Below are 11418 nucleotides of genomic sequence, written 5' to 3'. Positions count from 1 at the left end.
TATTGAATTGGTTAGTCCATACATGTACTCTTCTAAAAGTACAAACTCTTAACATTTATTTACAGGCAGTATATTTGCCTTAAATCGAAATAAAAAAATGTACATGAAGAAAAAAAGAAGATAACAATAAAAATTAAAATAAATAAGAATAATAGTTTAAAAAGTATATACATCTATACAGGCATACATTAACAATACTATAAAAAAATAACAAATCAATCTTAAACTAATAAGTGGTATATTATTTTTAAATAAATTCTATTCAATAAAATAACAATACACAAAATTTTACACTTTACTGTGACAAGTATTCATTTGATATATGAGGCAGGAGGTGCAGCAGGGAAACGGATAACAGTTCAATATCCTGGCACAGAAGCTGGCAAACAATAAAACATTACATGCTTTGGTTAAAAGGCAACCAACCAGGTTTGTTGGCTGCACAATAAAAAGGACTCTTTGTCTTCGCTGGCAAATCTTTTATCACAGCTAGACTACAAGGAAATAGTGCTACTTGGTGATTTTAACTGGCACTGGTTAACTGCAGTATCAGAGGATTTTAAAAACCTTTGTATCTCCTTAAATGTTACTCAGATTGTTGACAGTCCTACTCGCCCTAACATTAAGTCCCCTAATAAATCCTCCCTAATTGATCTCATTATAACTAATGTTCCCTATAAATACTCATCTGTGGGAGTATTTGCGAATGATGTGAGTGACCACTGTGCTGTAGCCACAATTAGGGACACTAAGGTCCAAAAGGTAAAACCTCGTATTATTTTTAAGAGAGACATAAAAATGTTTGCGGAGCAGGGTTTTGTTCATGATCTGTTTGGGTTTGATTGGGGAAAAATCGATCTGTGTGCTGATGTAGAAACTGCATGGTCTTATTTTTATCTTGGTTTTATGGAGATCATTGATAGACATGCACCCCTGCGTACATTTAGAGTAAAGGGACGTGACAATCCTTGGTTTTCTGCTGAACTGTCTAGTCTCCTGCATGAGAGAAACAAGGCCTGGGCAAAGGCTAGGAAATAAGGCTCAGAGGTAGAATGGCTGCGTTTTAGGCAGCTAAGGAATAGCTTCACTTCACATGTCAAAAGTGCTAAGTCGAAGTACTATTTTTCAGTTACCACAGAAAACCTAAATAATCCTAGGAAATTTTGGAAAGCCATAAAATCGATATCCGTAATGAGCTACCTCCGTGCCTTACCACAGCATCTGGCTCTATATCGGACAGGGCCACTATGTTAAATTGCTTTAATGAGCATTTTGTGTCCTGCAGTTCTATGTTTGATTCTGTTTCTAACTCTGCTTCTGTGAACACCCCAATCTGTGACTCTGAACAATGTGGTCTGGAAAACCCTTTCAGTTTTACTCCTTTTACTGTCAATGTTGTTCATGAAGCATTATCTAAGTTAGATCCTAAGAAACCGACTGGCCCGGACAACGTAGAACCTTTCTTTTTAAAGATAGCTGCAGATTTTATTGCTCCACCTCTCACTACTCTTTTTAACCTCTCCCTCAGCTCAAACACAATTCCAGAATTGTGGAGGTCAGCGTATGTCCTGCCTCTACTAAAAGGAGGGGAGGCCACTTTATTAAATAACTATAGGCCAATCTCTAAATTGTCAGTTCTGTAAGTAAAGGAGTTTTTATGTAAAAATGATATCCTGTCTAAACATCAGTCAGGCTTCAGAAAGCAACACAGCACCATCACTGCAACAATGAAAGTGGTGAATGACATTACGAGTGTCTTAGATAATAAGCAGAGTTGTGCAGCTCTATTTATTGACCTTTCCAAAGCGTTTGACACCGTTGATCATCGCATCTTAAAGCAGAGGCTACTCAGTATTGGCATGTCCAGCCATGCAGTGGGGTGGTTTGTGAACTCTCTGAAAGGCCCAAATGTGTTCACTTTGATGGGCTGTCTTCTGAGTGGCTGAACATTGCTAATGGTGTTCCTCAAGGTTCTGTTTTAGGTCCACTTTTATTCTCCATATATATCAACAGTTTAGGTGAAAATGTGGATGAAGCTACTTTACATTTTTATGCGGATGATACCGTGATGTACTGTGCAGGTCCCTCCATTAAGGAGGCTGTTGTTAAATTACAGGCTGTTTTTAACATTATTCAGACTCAGCTCTCTGAGCTTAAGCTTCTTTTAAATGTTGATAAAACCACGGTAATGCTCTTTTCTAAAGCTAAAAAGACACCAGAGCCTATTTTAGATATTGTTACTATGCAAGGACAAGTACTTGAAGTGGTTACCTGTTACAAATACCTTGGTATCTGGCTTGATGATTGTCTTACTTTTACACTTCATGTCAATAACCTGCTTAAAAAGCTGAGGGTTAGGCTAGGTTTCTTTTTCAGAAACAAGTCCTGTTTCTCGCTTGAGGCCAGGAAAAGGCTAGTCACTGTGACCTTTTTACCTGTGCTGGACTATGGTGATTTGTTGTATATGAATGCACCTGCCTATTGCCTGAACAAGTTAGATGCCGCCTATCACAGCGCACTGAGATTTGTCACAAATTATAAAGCACTTACTCATCACTGTACCCTGTATGCCAAGGCAGGTTTGCCNTGTTCCGCTCCCCGTACTCATCAGGTCTCCGAGCACGCCGGCTGTCCTCAATTACCTCACTTAAATACACACCGGAAGGTACACGGAAACAGATCATATTTACGATATAAAATAAAAAATCACTTCATCAAAACATATTCACCACGGCAACACAAATCACCCCTCCATCATTAAAATCATTTATCAAATTATGAATCGAAATAATAACTTTGTGGCTCTAACAATGGGTATCATTAAGGTTTTAAGGGTACTACTACTTTTATCGATACCGCTTATCGGTCCGATCTTTTAACGGTACTTTTATCGGTTCTTTTGGAGAAAAAAATAAGGTAAACTAATTAAACAACTTGTGAACAAAACTAACAAATAAATAACTCAGTTACCTCTAATCATTAACCCATGTTTGTATCATGTAGTTAACTCCGTGTGTTGCTGCTAGCATACATAACACCTGACGTGGAAACGTTAATCGTGGATGGGGCTACAGAGCTACTAGAAAGACAGTGGAACCCGGTGCATTCCTCCGTCTGAATGTGGTGCACTTTTGCTAAATGTTTAGACAAATTGCTCATGTTACCGCCCTTACATGCTAAACTCTTATTGCACTTCAGACGGGTAAAGTTTAACCACACCTCGGAGCGCGTTCTCTCCGCCGTCTCCTCCGTGTGTGTGTTGCTGCATTTAGCAGCTGCCTGTGTGTAAACTGCCCCGCCCCCTCGCAAGCAGGCGGGGGAGAGAGATCGAAAATACTAAAAATAATCATAGAAGCATTTTTGCAGTCTTTTTGCATGTTAGAAACAGAGTTGGTGACACTAAAACTGCAATATAAAGTTTTTGTAGCAATAATACATGACATATATTTTTTACATGTCTCCAGTACCGATAAAAAGACCGCTAACGTCGGAGCTTAACGGTACCACGGTCTTTAATAATTCAGCCCCGGGGCCCGTTTAATACCGGGGCTCGGTACCCATTCCTAAGGGCTGCTAATGAACAGATTGTTCACATTATCAATGAAGCTACCGATTTCATAGATTGATTGTTTGGTTAATAAATGTCAGAAAAGAGTGTAACATTCCCATCCCTCCAAGTCCAAGGTGTTGTCTTTACATGTCTGAACTAGGGATGGGAATTTGAAAGCAAATGTATATTCGAATATTCGACAACGGTTAACCGATCAACCGAAATGTACATATCCTATAAAAAAAAGAAATGTGGGGGAAATGTTGACAAAAAATAAATAAAAAAATGAGTTAGTAAATAAATAAATACATGTTCAAATAAGTATAGAAACCAAGTTGAATTTGTCAAATGCATTGAACTGGTGATCACAGTTTGATAACTACAGGCCTACAGCTTTCAGGCTTAAAACATAACTTGGTTTTTAAATGAAAGAGGGATCATACACGTAACACGGACAACAACGGGTTAGGGTAACGTAACCCTATTACAACAGAGAATGCAGCTATTCAATACTCATTCTTGTTTAAGAATATGAGCATGTCTACTCAGGGGAGAGGCGGGTGTGGAGACGATTCACAATCAGACCAGCTGTAGAGAAGACCCTCTCAGCTGGGATTTGGGCATAAGATGAGGTTTGAGTCTGCGTGATCTGCGTGTAGGAAGGGGCAGCAGCCATATCATTAGCTAGAACTAGCTAGATCTGATGGATTTGGACATAAACACGAGAGAGAGATCAGCACCTGCAGCTCTGCCCGCTGTGAGGGACAGGTGAGCGGAGCTAAACACACCTTTAGACCTAACACACTTAGCTATGGCACTGTCATTGAATATTCCATTTGATCATATGTAATCAACTTAGACACCCCTCCAAAAAAAATTACAATAACAAATATTCATAACTCATTTTCTCATATCCGATACCTGAATAATTTTGAATATTCGATTAATCGTTCCCATCCCTAGTTTCGAACTCATCCCATTTTCATCTAGGAATTTGTGGATACTTGCATGGAAATGTTTCACTTTTTACTCTAATTTACAGGCCAATTGATTTAATCTAGAAAATAGTCGAGAGATTCATCAATAATGAAAATGAGTTGCAGTTCTAGTTATGTTGCTGTAACTTGGAGCTTTTTGTCCTTTTTATTTGTGGTGAGAAAGTAGAGAAAATGTATAATTCCTCAACCCTATCAAGACTTTGTCAGTCCTTTTATACACGATATATACCCTCTTTGTTTTGTCAGTAGTGATGAGCTAAATATCTCTGAACTGGTGATGGCTACAATTCCTCTGCGAGTGCATCACGGCTCAAGAGCCACAAGCTAGGAGACAGAATTGGGCTTTAATTGTTGTTTTTCGGAGCAAAGAAAAGTACATTTTTCTTTTGTAGTCACTTGTGTTATCACGTGTACTAGTGCCGTGTATCTATCTGTTTGTTATCAGTGCACGCATGTGAGCAAAATTGCTAAAGTTATGCAACCCGTAATTGCAGGCAGTTATCTATCCTCATTTCAGGGCAAACAATGGTACAAATGATGCCTTCAAGAAGTATGTTATCTGTTCATATATGAAAGACTCATGGCCCTTAGGAGACCATTTCAATCACATGACCCTGAGATATATCTTCTACTTGAATTCATCCAAAAACAGGCAGCTATATTTTTTCTGTCACAGTATTTTGCTCAGATATTATGATTAACACTCAGATCTGTTTTCATCACCTGTTAACAGCAACAAGGCAAACGATTTCTTCTAGTTTGCATCATTTCCGTAATCTGTCAAAAATGTGTACCTTCCGCTGATAGATTTGAAACGTGATGTATTCAAGAGCTGGTGTCTCAAAAGCTTTAAAAGCGTTTTGTTTCTTTACACAGCTTATCATAGCACCTAAAATAAGAAACAAAAGTTGTCAGTTACTTTTTTCACATGACATCATGGGGTAAAAAAAAAGCTAGCATGTAAGCCGGGGTCTTCTCAGCATCCTCCACATACACATCTTAAATGTTTAAAATAATACAGTGTTTTGTTTTGGGGGAAAAAGGACCGTTATTAATTTTATTTTTATTATTACTTAATTGCAGGTATTAACATAGCAAGTTATCAATCTCATGAACTTTATCATTCACCCTGACACTTTAATATATTAACTGTGTAACCAAAATAATACTTATAATCCTGATACTACCATCATTTCTGAAGCTATTGTCAAATGTCATATTTTTACATCAGTGCATTTCTAACAATGTTCCGAGAGACCTCTTAGTTGACTGCAACATTTTTGTGTCCCAGTTTGATTATTGTCTTTGAATAGTACCAGCTACAGTAAGTGTCATCTTGTATCCTAAAGTCCTGGAAAACACACTGTATGTTCTGACTTGTAGAATGTAGCTACTTGTTTGTTAAACTGAACTCCTCAGCTATGTGGGATAGTATTGCATTTCAGGGACAGTTCACACAAACAAAAATGTACCTGTCAATATAGATTGTTTTTAGAATTTAGGGATTTGAGAAATCTCCCAAGGCTATTGCTCCAGATGTAAACAGCTGTAACGTTAGCCAACTCAGTAGGGCTAGGTGAGCTAGCATTAGCTTCATTCTCCGCGTTGATACAACGGTGTTGTTCGTTAGAGAGAAAGTAGTTCCTCTATGAACCTGTGCACAACATGCCTTGTTTTGGATTATCTGAGTAACAGGGCCTTGATTTCTAAGAGACATTGCTTTCGAGTACTACTTCCTTTCCCCCCCTTGTCTTTTAGAGAAGGTAAAAATGTCTACGACTAATACCTCCACAATTATTTAGATTGATAAATAGCTCTTTAAGTAAGAGGAAAAATAGGTGTTTTACATTTTTGGGTTGAACTAGCCCTTTAAGGCTGTTTGGAACGTATCAGTGGTGTTGTTACATCCATGACCTTGATGACTATAAAAAGCTAATTTCTTTGTTGCAAGACAGAATAATAAATAAGGGGTCGGCAAGGTCTTTATGTGCATCAGCTAACTTGCCAAGTCCCAACAGGCCTGTACGAAGTGGATCAACTCAGAATGAACTAAGAACTGTACCCTCTTAACTCCAGTGACTGTAATCGATAGCCGTTCTCACTGTCTGCTCATTTCAGCAGCTTCTCATTAAAAGGGTTTATTATTTTCTAACGCAGCGATCATTTCTGGGACGGTAACCAAATCCAACTTTAATCTGGTAGCGTAGCATGAGAGAGTGGATTGTTGCCTGTTTGGATGATAGACAGAGGAATCTAGTCCCTCCAGATTCTTTGCTCAGTCACTGTCTCCTGTAAGATAAAGGTTACAGGATAGTCTCAGGTTAAGGCTTGATTGACGTCCCATCCCGCAATGTATCGCGCTGAGTGACATGCATGTCAAAGATTAGATGGAGCACTTTTTCTCCACGAAAGGCCTGTTTACGAAACCCCCCCAACCCACTTCAGTGCTCTGCTATCGTTATGCGGCACAGGCTGAAGACCCAAACAAACTAGATGGTTATCTGTATCCAATTCCAAAAAGGGCTCAGCAGCCTGCCAAGTGGGGAGCATATGGTGGGGAGTAGTGAGTCAGTGAAAACAGCTGAAGTTATCAGAGGAACAGAACATTATGTGTTTATTACACAGACAATTAAATCCCTCCGTGTTGGGGGTGTCTTTTTGGATAAAATGTCATGTTGATAAGGTTGAAACAGCTGCTGAGAGAACTTTTGAAGGTTGCGTCCACATTTAATGTCAGCAGTTTAGATTGTGCTGATCCAGCGTGTGACAAATCATTCCCGCGTTACCTACCGCTCCGTGTCTGGATTTCGCTCTGCTTTTCTCTCGCCCGTTCTCCCCAGGCCTCACACTTTAAGACACACACCTCTCAGCACCCTGTACGCCTTATTATCATGCCCAGCTAGGAGCTCGCCCTCCGCTGCTGCTTGGAAATTTCCGTAGAGCAGTCCTTGTCCATTGTTTGGGGTGAGGGAGTGTGTGTGGGGTGGACAGAGGGAAGAAAAAAAGATAGAGAGGGAGGCAGGGACTGGGAGAATGTGTGTGAGTTTCTTTTGAGGGATAATGACTCATGAGGTTGCAGGGATTTGTCTGGGATTTTTGGATCATCGGCATGCATCGCAATCTGGGACCTGCACTGGTAATCTGCAGGGATCAAACCTATCCTTCTCTAGAACTTGGGCTAGCTAATCATTACGCTCATTTAGAAGAAAAGGGATCTAGCTGGAAAAACCCATTTGAAAGGATTTTGATTACTCCCTTGTCTTCTGGCACTATGGGAATCATCGGATCTGATTATCCTCCTCAGTCAGGTTCGCTTTTGATCATTTCATTGACACTAGACAAATACCTTATTGGTTTTGGATTAAAGTTGACTCTCGTGCCAAACACTTTCTGATATTTTAAAGCTCTTTTAGGCCTCAGCTAAATCTTTCCAAGTTGAGTTTGTGTCTCAGATCTTGGGCAACATACTGAGAGGTTTTCACTGGCTGCCGTTCAGAAGTTTGCACTTGATATCTGTCTTGAACACTGATGAAACTCAAGCACCTTGTTTACTCCAGAGCTAAGTTTAAATGTGGCTACAAGATATGTCTGCAGTGTTATCATTCTAAATGAAATATCAGGGCTAGGCATGTAAGACGTGCTTTTTCTAGGGTTCTTTTCACCACCGTTCCCAAATATTTGTGTTCTTTCTTTCAGCTTTGAGTCCTGCTTCTCTTTCCCTCAGTGAATTGTTGTGTGGGAAAGTATTGTACATCAAAAGAAAGCATGCAAATACATCATACTACCTAAAAGCTGTTTTTTTTATACAACTGGAACATAGTACATGTTTGAACAAACTGAATAAATGATTACACAATGAACTAGCTTTAGAACAAATTGAAATAAGGCCTTTTGACATGTCACTATAGGAAAAACAAGGGTGTGTAGATAAAACGGTGAGAGCTGCTTTAGTGTCATGGCCCAGTCGTTCTGTATCGTCTGTCACTGTCACAGTGCCATGGCTTATTGGGACACTTGAAAACAACAGACATTGTCAATGTTATCTATACCTATTGAAGTATGTGACTCAAGAAACACAAGTTATTTTGGTATTTGTTTGTTATCAAATCGTTTCAGGTTAAGCCTCATTTGTGAAAACATGCTGCTCTAACAATGACAGTAAAAATACTCAAGTTGTCTGGGCTGCTTAGCAACAAGGGTTTAGGTATTTGACTTAGAATACATATTTTAATATAATTGCATGAAGCGATATTCTAAAAAAACGGAAATGTTTCTTTAAAGTTCAGAACATGACTTCTTATGTAGCTTCTAAGCAGGTGAAATGTTCTGCAGATTATCTTTTTATTTTTGCTTGCTTAATGCAGATAATTTTATCTTTTTCTTTCGGCAATAAATAGTTTTCCAAACAGAGCAAAACATGGCACAAATGTAATTTCACACTGTGTCAAGGAATAAAAACATGAATCATTGTGGGGGGTTCTGTTATTTTAATTTATTGGCACAGCTCACCGTAACCAGATTTCTTAAGATGATGTTTCTTTTAGGTTGTTTTTTTAGTAGAGATGTTGATAACACTTTCCTTTTTAAAGGGACACTGCTCCTCTCTTACAGAGCCTACTGCACTGTGAAGGTGTGAACAACCAGAGCTACGTCTGTGAGTCTGGACACTGCTGCGGGGAGTCCCTGTGCTGCAGCTACTACTATGAGCTCTGGTGTAAGTATCCTGCTTAAAAGAAAAAATATATACATACATACCCCTTGTCACTTTCTCGCCAAACGCCTCTACTATTGAGGCCTAGGATATTTAGCTACCTCAATTATTCTGTTGTTGCCCAAAAATCTCATCACCCCTGAGGATTATTAGTAATAACAAATACATTTAGATTTATTTTGAATAAAGTATGGGCGTGTTTTGGATTCTACAACATTTTTCAAGAACGTTATTGTTATTATGAAAGCACAACCACATTGGAGTTGGGACAGCCTCAAATGGTGCATATAATTTAAAAAAAGAAACACATGGAATAGATAAGGCATGGATTGGCCAATATAACAACATTTTAGCATTATAAGGATAAAATATCCATAAATTCCAGGAAAAAAAGTGTAATATATTAGCAGCAGCAAAAGTTTACATTGGGACAAATCTGTTTCTAGGAATGATTTTTTTTGTAAACTATGTCATATTACCTTTTTTCAGATTCAGCTGAAAGTGATAGAGCATCAGAGCTTCCGGAATTTGACAAAGACTACGTAGAAAATGTCCAAAAATGTTCTTTTAGCAGAAAGTAAAGAACCTTAAAGGTGGGGTAGGTAATTTTGGAGAAACCAGCTCGAGTGCGCTAGAATGTGAAAAAATATGCCACTCCCTTACAGAGCCCCTCCTCCAACACACACGAACGCACACATGACCAATGAGGGCACGAGATAAGTTTGTGCACAGATGGAAAGCTGACAGGCAGGTAGGCCATCCAGTTATTTTAGCCGGGCCGGCTCAGATGATTGGTTGTGCTTTTTACAGTACTACGGCTTCCACAGATGACGTCTTTTTATGGATGTTTTGTCAAAGCATTTAAGATATTCATTGCTATCGGGATGTTAAGAGCATTCCATGGACTATAACAAAAAGTGTTTCTGAAATAAATTACATACCTCACCTTTAAGTTTAAAATAATTAATAATTTAAAGATATCTTTCTTGGGATTACCATAAAATAGTGATGGTAGGAGTCTCTGGGTTATTGAAACACAAAACATTTTTTTGAAAATGTTGAAATGCATTAAATTTACTTTTTGATTCAAGGTATGTTATGTTTCAGCTAAACCTCCTTCCCACTCTAAACATTTGTTACATGTGATAATGTAATGATACGTGTATATGCAGTATTAAATGTATTATATATATTAGTATTATTCCCCCCCCCCTCACATCCGCAACATCGGAGTCATTTTCGACAGTCAGCTCAAATTCAACCACCACATAAATCACATCACCAGGACTGCCTTTTTCCACCTCAAAAACATTGCCCGTCTCCGCCCATCACTCTCCTCCTCTGCTGCTGAAACCCTGATTCATGCATTCATCAGCTTCACGGACTCGACATACGGCAAATAAGCATCCTCTATGCATACCATCCCAAACCTCCTCAATAAACTCCAACATATCCAGAACTCTGCTGCCCGCCTCTCAACCCACACCCGCTCCCGAGACCACCATTCACCTCCCAATCCTCCAGAACCTCCACTGGCTCCCGTCCGTTCAAAGAATCCACTCAAAGTCCTCCCTAATTAACTTACAAAGCCCTCAACAACTTGCCCCCCTTCCTCACAGACCTTCCTGGCACAACCACACCCCTTCCCGCTGGCCCTCCGCTCATCAGAGCCACCTCCTAATCCATCCCCACCCGCACCATCACCGACCCTGGGGGGACAGAGCCTTCTCCCGGTCGCTCCCCTCCCCTCCTGGAACTCCGCCCACAACCCACCAGAGGACTGCACCGGACCTCCCACCTTCAAAAAAACTCACCAAAAAACTCACCTCTTCAATTCTGCTTTTAATGTGTGATTTTTTTGTATTATTTGCTTTAACTTTAACTATATATTTATTTGTTGTTCCTTTCTTCTCCTTTTCTTTTTCTTCCCACTATTATCTGTAAAGCGGTCTTTGAGACCTGTAAAAAGCGCTAACAATTAAAATCTATTATTTTATTATTATTATATTTACACAGATTCTTGCTTTGAAAATATTCTATAAATGTTTTTCTTGTGATAATGTAGCACATTATTCCACAAGGCGGCATGGACATAAAGGATGTTTTTGGTAATGCTCGACATGATGTCTGTCCGGCTCCATCCCATGTTTTGACCCGTT

This window comes from Notothenia coriiceps, unplaced genomic scaffold, assembly GCF_000735185.1.
Source record: "Notothenia coriiceps isolate Sejong01 unplaced genomic scaffold, NC01 NC01_scaffold00020314, whole genome shotgun sequence".
Lineage (NCBI taxonomy): Eukaryota > Metazoa > Chordata > Actinopteri > Perciformes > Nototheniidae > Notothenia > Notothenia coriiceps.
Note: the sequence above shows the minus strand (reverse complement) of the source record.